Here is a 14,566-nt window from a genome sequence, read left to right on the forward strand (position 1 = left end):
AAGATCAAATTGGTTACATTCCTACATGTGAGAATGATAGCCATAAGTCTTGAGAACTGCATCTCTATTAATGGGAGTATACTTAGAACATATGGACGTAAATTTATGATTTTTAAAAAATAAGATATTTTTTAAAAGGAATTGTATTGGGACAGGAGGAAGGGAGAGGTAGAAAATGGGGTAAATTACATCACATGAAGAGGCACAAAGGACCTGTATTACAGTAGAGGAGGAAAAAGAATCTTGAATCTTACTTTCCTGGGATTTGGCTCAAAGAGAGAATAAAGACACTCAGTTGGGTTTTGAAATGTTTCTTACTCTTCAGCATTAGTAGGAGAAAGAAGAGAAGGAAAGAAGGGACTGACAGAAGGAAGGAAAAAGTAAAAAGATCAAGAAAAAGATGGAGGGTGCTGATAGAAGGGGCACAGATTGAGGGAAGCAGTTCAAGAAAAAACAACACTGGTGAGGAGGGATACAGTGAAAGCAGAAAGAAAAGTACAAATTGAGGAAAGAGGATGGAGAGAAAGAAAAGCTAGTAATTATAACTGTGAATGTGAATAGAGTGAAATCTCCCATAAAACAGAAGCAGATAGTAGAATGGATTAAAAATCATCATCCTACAAAATGCTATTTAGAAGAAACACATTTGAAGCAGAGACATAAACACAATATATTTTGCTTCAGTTGAAATGAAAAAAGGTCAGCAATCCTTGTCTCAGACAAAATAAAAGATCTAATTTAAACAGATAAGGAAACCATATCTTCCTAAAAGGTACCACAGATAATAAAGCAATTTCAATACTAAATATACATGCACTAAGCAGTGTAGTTTCTAAATTCTTAAAGAAGCTAAATGAGTTATAGGAAAACCAACAATACTATACTGATGGGGGACCTCAACCTCCCTCTCTCAGAATTAGATAAATCTAACCACAAAATAAATAAGAAGGAAATTAAGAAAGTAAAAAGAATATTAGAAAAGTTAGACATGTGGAAAAAACTGAATGAAGACAGAAAGGAATAACTTTTTCTCAATGATTCATGGCACCTACACAAAAATTAACCACATCAAATGCAGAAGGGAAGAAATATTAAATGCATCAGATCATGATGCAATAAAAATTACATGCTAATAAAGGGTCAAGTAAAGACAGACTAAAAAAATTTGAAAACTAAATAGCCTAATTTTAAAGAATGAGTGGGTCAAATAACAAATCACAGAAAAAATAATTTCATCAAAGACACTGACAATAATAAAACAACATACCAAAACTTGTGAGATACAATAAAAGCAATTATTAGTAGGTTATTATGCTAATAAATAAGAGTTGGTTTTGTAAAAAAAAAATAAAATAAAATAGATCATTTTGGTTAATGTGATTTTTTTTTTAGGTTTTTGCAAGGCAAATGGGGTTAAGTGGCTTGCCCAAGGCCACACAGCTAGGTAATTATTAAGTATCTGAGACCGAATTTGAACCCAGGTACTCCTGACTCCAGGGTGGGTGCTTTATCCATTGCACCACCTAGCCGCCCCAACTGCGCCACCTAGCCACCCCGGTTAATTTGATTTTTAAAAAGGAAGAAACCCAAATTACCAATATCAAAAATCAAAAGGGTGAATTCACCACCAATTAGGAAGAAATTAAAGAAATAATTCAGACCTATTTTGCCCAACTGTATGCCAATAAATTCAACAATCTAAGTATAGGATGAATATTTACAAAAATATGAATTACACAGATTAACAGAAGAGAAAATTAAATACTTAACTCCATATCAGCAAAAGAAATTGAACAAGCCATCAAAGAATTCCTAAGAAAAAAATCTCTAGGGCCAGATGGGTTCACAAGTGAATTCTACCAATATTTAAAGAACAATTAATTCCAATTATATTTAAACTATTTGAAAAATGAGGTGAAGAAGGGAGTTTTGCCAAATTCCTTTTATGACACCAATATAGTACTGATACCTAAACCAGGAAGGATAAAACTGAGCAAGAAAATTATAAACCAATTTCTGTAATGAATACTGATGAAATTTTATTTTTATTTTATATATTTTTATTCAGGCTTTTTGTTTTATTTGTTTATTTATTTTTATTTATTTGTTTGTTTACTTAGCTTTTTTTTAACAAGGCAATGGGGTTAAGTAATTTGTCCAAGGTCACACAGCTAGGTAATTATTAAGTGTCTGAGGATGGATTTGAACTCAGGTCCTCCTGACTCCAGGGCTGGTGGCCTATTCACTGCACCACCTAGCTGTCCCTTGGTGCAATTCTAAATTTTAGCAAAGCTATTACAGCAAGTTATCACTAGAATAATGTACTATAAATCTGGTAGAATTAATACCAGGAATGCAGGGTTTTCAATATTAGGAAAACTATCAGAATAACTGACCATATCAATAACAAACATAACAAAAATCATATGACTATCTCGATAGAGGTTGAAAAAGCTTTCCACAAAATATAACATCCAATACTATTAAAACACTAGAGAGCATAGAAAAAAAATGGAGTGTTCCTTAAAACAGTAAGTAGGGGGCAGCTAGATGGCGCAGTGGATAGGCCACCAGCCCTGGAGTCAGGAGGACCTGAGTTCAAATCCATCCTCAGACACTTAATAATTACCTAGCTGTGTGACCTTGGGCAAGTCACTTAACCCCCACTGCCTTGCAAAAAAAAATAAGTAGTATCTATCTAAAACCATAAGCAAATATTACATTTAAGGAGGATAAGTTAGAAGTATTCCCAATAACTTTGAGGTGAAACAAGAATGCATGTTAACATCATTATTATTCAATATTGTATTAGAAATGTTAGTTTTAGCAATAAGAGAAGAAAAAGAAATTGAAGGAATTAGAATAGATAATGAAGAAACAAAATTTTGCAGGTGATATGATGTATACTTAGAGAGTCTTAGAAAATCAACTAAAAAACTACTTTAAACAATTAGCAAGTTTGGCAAAGTTGCAGGATATAAAAGAAATCCATATAAATCATCAGTATTTCTATAAATTGCCATCAAAGCACAGTATCATGAGATAGAAATTCCATTTAAAGTAACTGTAGATGACAAAATACTTGGAAGCCTACCTACCAAGACAAATTCAGAAACCATATAAAACAATTACAAAACATTTTTCAAACAAATAAAATCATATCTAAATAATTGGACATCTTTCATAACATGACTAATATGGAAATATGGAAAATACAATTATACATATATAACTTTTACCAGATTGCCTGCTCTCCTGGGGAGGGGGGAGGGAAGGGAGAATGGTAGAAAAATATGGAGCTCATAAACTTGCAAATGAATGAATGTTGAAAACTACTTTTGAATGTAAATGTAAAAATAAAATTTCAATTAAAAAAAATCATAACTAAAAATAAATAGGTAAATAAATAAATTTGGGGCCATGTGTCAATTGCTCATGGGTAGCCCAAGCTAATAAAATAAAAATGATAATTCTACCAAAATTAAATTACTTCTACTATTCAAGGCCATACCAAACTATCAAAAAATTACTTTATTGAGCTAGAAAAAATAGTACCAAAATTCATATGGAGAAAAAGGTCACAAATATCAAGAGAATTAATTAAAAAAATATGCAAAAGAAGATGGTCTAGCCATACCAGATCTAAAATTATATTATAAAGCAGTAGTCATTAAAACTGTTAGGAACAGCTAAGAAATAAGACTGGTAAATCAGATAAGATAAAAAGAAATTACTATAATAACCTACTGTTTCAATAAGCCCAAAGACTCCAGGTTCTGGCATAAAAACTCACTCACAAAAAGTGCCAGGAAAACTAGAAAATTAGAATGGCAAAAACTAGGCATAGACTAACATCTCACATCCCATACATCAAGATAAGGTAGAAATGGGAACATGATATAGACATAAAAAGGTGATATTATAGATAAAGGACACATTTCTAAAACATATAGAGAACTGAGTCAAAATTCATAAGAACACAAGTCATTCCCCAATTGCAAAATAGTCAAAGGATATGAACAGATATTTCTCAAAAGAATTAAAACTATCTAAAGTCATATGAAAAAATGCTCCAAATCATTACTGATTAGATAAATATAAATTAAAACAACTCTGAGGAACCACCTCACAGCTATCAGATTAGCCAATATAACAAAAAAGGAAAATGATCAATGTTGGAGGGGAAGTGGGAAGACTGGAATACCAAAACAATGGTGGTAAAGTTGTGAAGTGATCTAACCTTTCTGGAAAGCAATTTAGAACAATACCCAAACCGTGCATACCCTTTGATCCAGTAATATCACTATGAGGTCTAGAGTCCAAAGAGATCATAAAAAAGGCTTAAAAATCCACATGTACAAAAATATTTATCATAACTCTTTTTGTAGTGACAAAGATTTAGAAATTAAAGGGACACTAATCAAACTATGATATATGACTGTGATGGAATTCTATTGTTCTGTAAAAAAAATCATAAAGGGCAGAACTACAGAAAAGCCTGGAAAGACTTGCATAAACTAATGCTAAGTGAAGAGAATAGAACAAGAAAAAAATTGTACACATTAACATCAATGTTGTGGGTGAAAACCAAATGTGATGGACTTATCCTCAGCAGTACAATGATTTAAGAACAATTCTAAGTGACTTGTGATGAAGAATGCCATACACATTCAGAGCAAATCAAATGCAGGTCAAAACTTATTGTTTTCAATGTTTTCAAATTTGTTTTATGTTTTATGGGGCTTTTTTCCTCTCTCATGTATTATAGTTATTTCTTTCCCCCCTTTTTGTTCTGATTATTCTTTCACAGCATGATTAATATAGAAATATGCTTAATATAGTTATACATATATAACCTAAGTTAGATTGCTCTCTGTCAGCAGGATGGAGGGAGAAAAATGTGAAGGATGTGGACAGTGATTTTTGAGAGCTGTCTTTGCATGTAATTGGAAAAATAAATCAATGTAATATAAACAAAAGAATAAATTAATGGGTTGTCTGGGGCTTCTAGGTACACTTAAATACTACTTAAAACTTCTTATTTTAATGAGTTTCTACTATGTGGTACATGTAAAATCTGAGGGACAAATAAACCAGAACTGGACTACCTCCATATAGTAGGCCAAGTAGATTCCCATTATCTCAAATCTCTAGGCTGAACTTCCAATCTGTTGTTTCCTCCCTTTATCCTATAAAAACACAAAAATACAAGTTAACCCAAATACCATTGGGTAGATTTTCTAAAAAACTAAGAGAAAAATATTTTTAAGAAAATCTTTTAATGTGTAGTAATAGTTTATAAGACATATTTGATTATGACTGACATTCTGCCCAAATCAAATTCATATTAATCATTCACCACAATAGTAAAAGAATATTTTAAACTAATTAAATTATTATTTTCTATTTATCTTTCATTTTCATCTCAAATTTAATTCACAACAGAAGAAAAGTCATCTTTAAAATATTAAAAGTCATCTTTTAAAAGTCATCTTAATATCAACATGTACTTTAAAAATTCAATGCTAGAGCCAAGATGGTGGCATGAAGCTAGCATGCTCCCCAGAGCTTTTCCCTACACAATGTTAAAGGAAACCTCCACACAGATCCCACCAAAAAAAATAAAAAAGAATGGAAACAAGTTTGCAACTGTACTTGTCATCTTCAGTGAAAGTCTATCTCTACCAGCAAGGGGGGGGGGGGGGGGAATGGGAAAGGAAGTTAAGCTCAGCTAGGCAGAAGAATGAGAAAAGCAACGGAAAACCAGGAGGAGGCTTTTAGCCACAATGCATCCCAGGTCCCAGCATCTAGATAGCAAATGAGCCAGAAGGGTCCCAACCCCAGACAAAGTTGGAACACTGGGCAAAAGACTGGACTGGGGTGGGAACAAACCACTGCATAGCAGAGCTTGGATACAAGGTAGAAAACAAAAGTCGACATAGGCAACACCTGGATTGCAGGCAGCACCTTAACCAGTGATAAGCCAGGGATCAGAAACCCAAACCCTGCACAAAAAAGTTCAGGACTATATACACCCCAAGAGCAAAACTCAACAATCAAAATGAGCAAAAACCACACAACACTACCCATAGAAAGTACTATGCAGAGATGATAAAAATGCTATCTCAGAAGAAAGCAGTGACAAATTACCCACATGAAAAATCTCAAAAAAATCTATGAACTGGACTCAAATCAACGTCTCACAGAAGAGCTTAAAAAAGTATTTAAAAACCAAAGAGAGAAAGAAGAAAAATAGAAAAAAGAAATGAGAGCCATACAAGGAAATTATGAAAAACTGACTGAAGAAAATAACTCCTTTAAAAGTAGAAATAACCTATCAAAGAATGTAAATCTTCATAAAATGAAATCGAACAACTGGAAAGGGAATGCAACTTAGCAGAAAATAAAAGTTAACAATCTGGAAAAGGAAACACAAAAGCTAACTGAAGAAAATAAAATCTTAAAAATTACAACTAGACAAATAGAAAATAATGAATCTAATGAGACATCAGGATTCCATCAAAAAAAATCAAAAGGCAAAAAAAATAAATAACCTGGAAAAGAGATCCAGGAGAGATAATTTATGAATTATTGGTCTAAAAGAAAGCCTAGATCAGGATAATTTCAGGAAATTAATCAGGGAAAACTGTCCCAATAGATTAAGAGGAACTAATAATCCTTGAGAAAATGTATACAGAAAGATCCCAGGATAAAAAACTTCAAGGACTATCACAGTCAAATTCCAGAATTCTCAAATAAAGGAGAAATACTCCAAGCAGTCAAAAAGAAGCAATTTAAATACAAAAGCAGCACAATCAGAATTACAAGGACTTAACAGCTTCAACATTAAAAGATCAGGGGAGCCTGGAATATGATATTTTGGAGGGCAAAGGACCTTGGATTACAACCAAGAATTTAGTACCCTGCAAAATTCAGCATATTCTGTCAAGGAAAAAGATAGATTCTCTTTTTTTTTTATGGTTAAGTGAAACTTGACCAACTAAATTTATTGGAAGTTCTTGATAGGAGACATGTTTTGCAATTCTTTTGTATCAGTTCTAAGTATCATATAGTGTTCCATACAGTGTTCCAATTCCAACATTTCCACTGCTCACAGTCTGCACTCAATAAACATTATGGACCTAGTGAATCAGAAAAATAATGGGGACCAGGCCCAATAAAGAAAGGAAAGATAGATTTTTTCAGTGAAGGAAAGGAGTTCCAAAGTTTTCTGATGAAAAGATCAGAACTAAATAGAAATTTCAATCTTCAGGTACAAGACTCAAGAGATGAATAAAAAGGTAAGCAGAAAAGGGGAAAAATAAGAAATATTAGTTAAGAACATTAAATTGTATACAATCCTACGAGGGAAGACAACACTTGTAACTCTTGAGAATTGTATTTCTCTGAGCAAAGTTCAATATAATTGAAAAGACTGTACTTAGAGGATATGGGTATGGATGATTCTTGTCCTTCCTTGTCAAAGACCAGAATGACATCACGATGTTTGAGATATATTACAGTGCTTCTGAGATCAACAGGAGCTCAGAATGCTCTACCACAGTCAGGACACAAATAGCACAGGTACAGGGCGTAATTACTCTAAACTTTTGTATCTCACATTTCCTTTGAGCTACTTTAATTCTGCCTTACTCATAGAGTTCAGCACTTTCTCAGATGAGGGCACCCTATGCTGAGCGGTCTTGTACCAGTATCTCTCATGTCTTACAATCAATTCTAAAATTCTTAAGACAGACTTTCAGGGTGTCGTAGTACTTAAGAGTACTTAGAGGCTCTAAACATAATTAAATCAGAAATTACTTTACAAGATACCTAGAGGTTTGCAATACAACCTTAGAATGGGTTGGACATAATGAGTTTAGGATCTTGTCTTAATCCATACTGTAGTTAAAGAGGGTTTTAGTACCATGGTTGGTGAGGGCTGTGGGGCTATGGTTGGAGTACTATGGAGATAAAAGGAGAAAGTATACTTTGAGGGACTGTACATGAAAATACCAATTTTGCTTTGCTTGACACTTTGGTTTCAATTGGAGGGAGTATGCTTGGGGGGGGGAGGAATTTACAAATGGTTCATGAAATGATTTCACTTTGCTGGATGTTTGGCTAATAAGAATTGTGTGACCATGGAGTACACTTGAAAAAGAAATAAGGTATAATGTGTTTAGAATTTGATGTGAAAAAAACACTACTACTAAAATGATACCTATAAGATAGTCTTTATGAGAACATTAGTTTATACAGGTCCATAAGTCTACAGATACTAGGAATTTACAGGTCTTAGATGACTGTTTTTGTTTTTGATAAAAACCACATCAGATCTTAATATTTTCAAGCAAAAAAATACTAAACCTTTTTCACTGACTTTCACCCAACCACAGATGGGTTGAAGTTATATAATTATTAAAAGATTAAGTCATGCCATGAGATAAAGCAGAAATAATTACAGAAACCTGACACCATATATGCTCAGTAGATTTCTGTCAATTAAGTGGAGATATTTTTCTCAGAATACGTAGAAACTTTAGACTGAATTTGTGAAAATTTAGCAGTCTCAGAAATAAAGAACATGCCTAATTCAAATATTTTCCTTTAGGTAAAAATAAAGATTAAAAGTACTACATTAGACAAATAGCAGACAGACAATAAATACTCATAAATTAAAAGTAAAAAACTGGTAAAAAAATGATATTCAGAAATTTAAAAAGTAAATTTCAGAAAAAACAAGCACAGAAATAAATGAAACCTACAGATTCTTATAATTTTATCAGTATATTACAAGCACTATGACCTTTATAATATTTTCTGAATCCTTTTTTCCAGGAATTCTGTTGCTAAACCAGTATCTGTAGACACTCACTATTTGATCTTAACTGGATATTTGTTCTATTATTTGGTATGTAGAAGACCTGTTTTTATTCATTTACATGAACATTCTTTAAGACAAGTTCTTTTCTTTTTTTTCTTGGGACAAGTTCTTTTCAATGTGTGCTTTAAGCTCTGTATTTTGACATCGTGTCTGTGTGTGTGTGTGTGTGTGTGTGTGTGTGTGTGTGTGTGTGAGAGAGAGAGAGAGAGAGAGAGATCACTACACTTACACCTACAAGTCACAAAAATCCTACTACATCAATAATATCAACTCTTCTCAAAACTAACAACCAAAACAAGATGGTATAAAACCATAAGTAAATTATAGAAATTAAGATGGGGACAGGTAGGTGGCACAGTGGATATAGAACCCATCCTAGAGTCAGGAGGACCTAAGTTCAAATCCAGCCTCAGACACTTAAATGCCTAGTTGTGTGACCTTGGGCAAGTCACAGCCCCATTGCCTAAAAAGAAACAAAAATATGTTCTTTTTTCCAAACTGTATAAAATATTTAATTTTGGTTTTGCTATTCTTATTCATTCACTACTACATTGGGATCAATTCCATATTTTATATTTATGAACTGGTGGAAAGTCTCATAATTGTAGGAATTAAATGGAATGGTATATATGGTAGCTTTCCAGTCATCCTGAAATAAGTTGTACTGCAAAACCTCAAAATGTTAAAAAGGAGTATTAAAAGAAAAAAAAGATAACATGGAGTAGTGCAAAGAGGTCCAAAGTTCGAATCTTCTTTTAGTACTTATTTTCTGTATAATCTTGGTCACTTTAGCTCAATCTTACCTTTTCTAATTTATTCAATTTATTATCTGTAATTTTTAATCCATATCTTTAAATTAATAAATCGTCTCAAAAGTCACTTCCAGCTAATACCTTCAACCAAATTACTACATTCCAGCACTGGATTATCTTTTTTTTGGGGGGGGGATCTAAAAATGTCACGAAATTCAACATAATTACATTATAATCATCAGATGTCATGAAAAATGTAAAATGGAAGACAATCTGCTGCAGGGGAAAAAAATAAAGCAGAATCTGGAGTCAGAAAATTTATGTCTTAATCTCAGCTTTTTCATTTACTACTTTGATCATTTTGGCTAAGTCACAACCTGTCAGGACCTCAAGCTTCCTCAACTAGTTAAGACTCAAGTTTCCTCATGTGGAAAAGTAGGTGATAATAGCACCTACCTCACCAGGCATTGTAAGAATGAAATGAGAAAATACATGATAAGTGTTTTGCAAACATAGTTATATAAAATATTACCTAATAGTTGATTCTAAATCATTTTGAGAAACTTTTTCTGCTAGAAAATCTACTCCCTTATTATATCACTTTTTATTTAAAAAGTAAATCAATGCTAACAGTTAAAGTATATTACCATTGATAGGAAAAAGAAAAAAAGGAAATCAAGGGAAGGGGAGGAAAAAGGAATATGATATTCAAGGAATGAATGGTTTAAATTCAAATCCATGTACCCAAACAAACAAATTAGGTACCTGATCTCCTATAATGCCACAACTTTTCTAACATTTATCTTCCACAATACTAGGCTACTCACATCCAGTCTCTTTCCAAAGAACTGTAAGAACCCCCCCATTTGTGATTACCTGTTCTATTCTTCCTCCTGTATTTGTCCTTCCTTTCACTCCTTCCCCTTTGCCCATTTATTTCTAGGTTCTTATAGTATCCTGGGTTGAAATTTGTGCCACTCCAAGCTGAGAGAATGTGGAAAAAGTTTTCTGGACATTTACTCAAACAGACTTCTCTCCAACCTACACTCACAGAGCAAATGGTCTGCACTATCTTATTAATTCATGTTCATCACTTCATTATTTGATTTAAAGTTTTACTGTTTACTTCCCCAGTTACTCATTTTAAAGCCTAGAAAAGTAGCAAACAAAAAATATAAACAGGTGTATAAACAACTGACACTTATACAGCACTTTAAAGATTGTAAAGTGCTTTATTCATTTTGAACCTAACAACCCTGTGAAATAGATACAAGAACTATTATCTGCCCTTTATAAGACTCAAAAAACTTAAAAGACTTGCACAAATGAAATAAGACAATTTAAATCCAAAACTTTCTAGCTCTACTACATCAAGCTGTCATTTATTTTCATATACACATACACAACCTAAAATAGAAGTATCAGTATGTTTTGATAAAAATCAAAGTGGTCTTCTATCATTAAATAATGCATGTGTCAAGTCCCATTTATAATCAGAATATTGAGTTTTTTCATCACATGTACCAATTTGTTGTGAGTTCCCATTTATAATAGAGATAAATTTGTGTGACTGTTAATATTACAACACTGGCACAAAAGCCTCTTCTAACATTTCCCACTTTTGATTTATGGTGGCATTTTGTACTTATTAGCCACATTCTAAAAGTCAACAAGATATCCTTTGGGGTGCTTGACAAAAAGATGAACTAAAACTTTTAGTAGCCTTCAAAAAGTAAGAAATCAATGTATAATCAATCGACATTTACTGAGAAGGTACCATATAGTGAACATTAAAAAGCATACAGCAGGGGCAGTTGGGTGGGGCAATTAGGTGGTACAGTGATACATCTGCCCTGGGGTCAGTAGAACCTGAGATGAATCTGACCTCAGACACTTAATAATTACCTAGCTGTGTGACCTCAGGCAAGTCACTTAACCCCAATACCTTGCAAAAAGCAAATAAGTAAATAAAATGAATGAATGAATGAATAAAAAGCATACAGCAGTCTCTGCCCTAAAGAAACAAGTGATTTAAATATAGCTAAAAGAGGAAAAATTATACAAAATTACTATGTATTTTAATGGGGAAGTCTTTTTCTACTCAATAAACATGTTTTATTTATTAATGAGAATAAATGGAAAGATAAAGGAAATTAAAAGCATTCCAAATTCAGAACCAAAATAGTAGTTAACAACTAACCCATAAAACAGTAGCCAACCACTGAAGAAAAACAGTATAAAAATGTTTGAAATTTGAAATTATGGACTGAAATAGGCTGACTTCAAAGATAAGAGATGAGCCTTAAGTCTGCACCTTAAAAATAAAAGCAAAATTTGGATCCTACTATTAGAAGAGAACAAAGTAAAAAAATAAAAATGAGCATACTATGTTCAAATGACAATGAAGATAGTAAGACTGTTTAGTTCTGCTGTCTGGCCAAATAATATTTATTACACTGGGGTTTTTTTAAATTTTTTATTTAAGGCAATGGGATTTAAGTGATTTGCCCAAGATCATACAGCTAAGGTTAATTATTAGGTGTCTGAGGTCACATTTGAATTCAGGTCCTCCTGACTCCAGGGCTGGTGCTTTATCTCCCCAATAATATTCATAAAGCCCAAGAATGACCATGTCATATGTCAGTCTCCTCAATTAGTGTCAATAGCTCATTACCTCTAGGATAAAATACAAATTTCTTCCTCTGTATGACATTTAAAGTCCTTCACAACTTTTTTCCCAATCAATTTCTGTATTACAATCCAACCAATTACTACTCTTCCTCACACACTTGACATTCCAGTCAAACTGGCCTACTTGCTATTCCTCTTACACAACAGTTGATCTCTGACCCCTGTGTCTTTCCAGAGGCTGCGTCCTTCTTCAATTCCTGGAAATGTTCTTTCTCCTTACTTCTACTTCTTGGAACCCGTATCTCCCTTTAAGATGCAGTTCAAGTGCTAGCCTTTCCAACCCCCACATGTATTTAATGTATTTCTCTACATACATGCTATTTTCCTCCAGTAAATCAGAAACTTCTTGAGGGTAGGGACTGTTTTAGTCTTCAATTCCCCATTACTTAGTATTATTACATTTTATACTTAATAGGTGCTTGAAATAGTTCCTGAATTGAGTGTGTAGAAACCTCTAAATGGCCACAGAAGTAATGGACAAAGAAAAAATAGCTTTAAGTCAATAAATTAAAGGAATTACTTTGGCAAGTTTATTGCTGCAGAATACTGTCATCTACTGTCCAGCTTAAGAATCAGTAACATTGAGCGAAATAAGCAGAACCAGAAGAACATTGTACACCCTAACAGCAACAAGGGGTGATGATCAACCTTAATTGACCTTCTCATTCCAACAGTGAAAAACCATCAGGCACAATTTTAGGGTATCTGCGATGGAGAATACCATCTGTATCGAGAGAAAGAATTGTGGACTTTGAACAAAGACCAAAGACTGTTATCTTTAATTAAAAAAAAAGTTATCTTATGTAATTTTGCTATCTCTTATACTTTATTTTTTTCCCCTTAAAGATATGATTTCTCTCTCATCACATTTAACTTAGATCAGTGTATACCATGGAAACAATGTAAAAGCTAACAGAATACCTTTTGTGGGGGGTGGGGGGAGCAAGATTGGGGAGGGAAATTGTAAATTTCAAAATAAATAAATAAATTTAAAGTGAAAAAAAAAATCAATAGCATTGTTGAATTAAGGTACTAGATAAGCAACAGCTACCTTGACAGCAAGGTGAAAGCAGCATACTCTTTGAAGTAATAATATCACTAGGAGATGTGTATCAGAAAAAGATTTTTTAAAAAATGGACAAGGTCCTATTTGTACAAAAATATTTATAGTGATAATTATTTTTATTTTTTAATCTATATTTTCTTTCACAACATGACTAATATAGAAATACGTTTTGAATGACCACACAAATTGCTTGTCTTCACAAGGAAGGAAAAGGGGAAAGGAAGAGAATTTTGGAACTCAAAAATTTTATAAGACAAATGTTACAAATTATTTTTAGATGTAATTAAAAAAACATAAAAAACACACTAGTGACACTTTTCCCTCTAAAGTCTTCCTTGTATAAATAAAACTTTAGAGTGGCTTATAATCATATTCTGTGAACCTTTATATAGGATATACCTAATATCTGTTTTCCTTTCAAAGAGATCTCAGTTTTGAGTTACTACCTAATTGTATTTAACCTATTATGATTTATATTAAAAGGTAACTTTCAAAAAGGGACAAATTCCTATAATCATAGTTGAAGTATTTAAATGACCTTAACTGTTGTCATTCTCTGTTTGGTATCTAAGACTCTTTTCAACCTAGCTCCTTTCTACCTTTCTAGTCTTCTCCTGGAACATATTATCCTGATTAAATACTTTTGCAATAGCTATTCCTCATATCTGTAATGCTTTTCCCTTAACTAGATGATAGATCTGACTTTCAAGATTCAACTGAAATATCACCTTATAAAGGAGGCCTTCTAAATACCTGGACCACCTGAATACCTTCTCCTATAAAGCTATATTCTTTCTTCTAAGTATCTTAGATGGGATCATTTATTTACATGTTGTCTCCCCACTTAGTATATAAGCTCCTTGTTTTTGTAGCTTTGTCCTTGTATATATACCTAGTACTTGGCACAATAACTGGCTGACTTGACTGAAAAATCGGATGAAAACAAAAAACTAAAATTTATTTGAAAATACAAGTCAATTCTTATTACAATGTGTGACTGATGATGTTGTCTGATGTTTGTCCTTCATTCTCAAAGAAGACCATAAGGGAGGTGATGCTATGACAAGCACATGAATTACTGCTAAGTCACCAACTTCACTTTCTCCTCCAGAACCATTTGGGTCCAGTAGCCAGACAGGAATCAGGAGAACTGGAGATGGCTCAGGATAC

The 14,566-nt window shown here is 32.9% G+C and overlaps 1 protein-coding gene across 3 annotated transcripts in view; it reads right to left on the minus strand.

Annotated features, from left to right (window-relative positions):
* ZNF148 (zinc finger protein 148) overlaps window positions 1–14,566 on the minus strand; it is a 151,827-nt gene that overhangs the window by 108,113 nt on the left and 29,148 nt on the right. The window contains exon 1 of one of the 3 annotated variants that reach the window (XM_074214700.1): window positions 5,109–5,342. The exons of the other annotated variants lie outside the window; for them this stretch is intronic. The gene's annotated coding sequence lies outside the window, so the exon portion shown is untranslated. Of the gene's footprint in view, window positions 1–5,108; window positions 5,343–14,566 lie in introns of those variants that run through there. 3 annotated transcript variants of the gene reach the window in all.

The sequence above is a fragment of the Macrotis lagotis genome, chromosome 1, assembly GCF_037893015.1.
Source record: "Macrotis lagotis isolate mMagLag1 chromosome 1, bilby.v1.9.chrom.fasta, whole genome shotgun sequence".
Classification (NCBI taxonomy): Eukaryota; Metazoa; Chordata; class Mammalia; order Peramelemorphia; family Peramelidae; genus Macrotis; species Macrotis lagotis.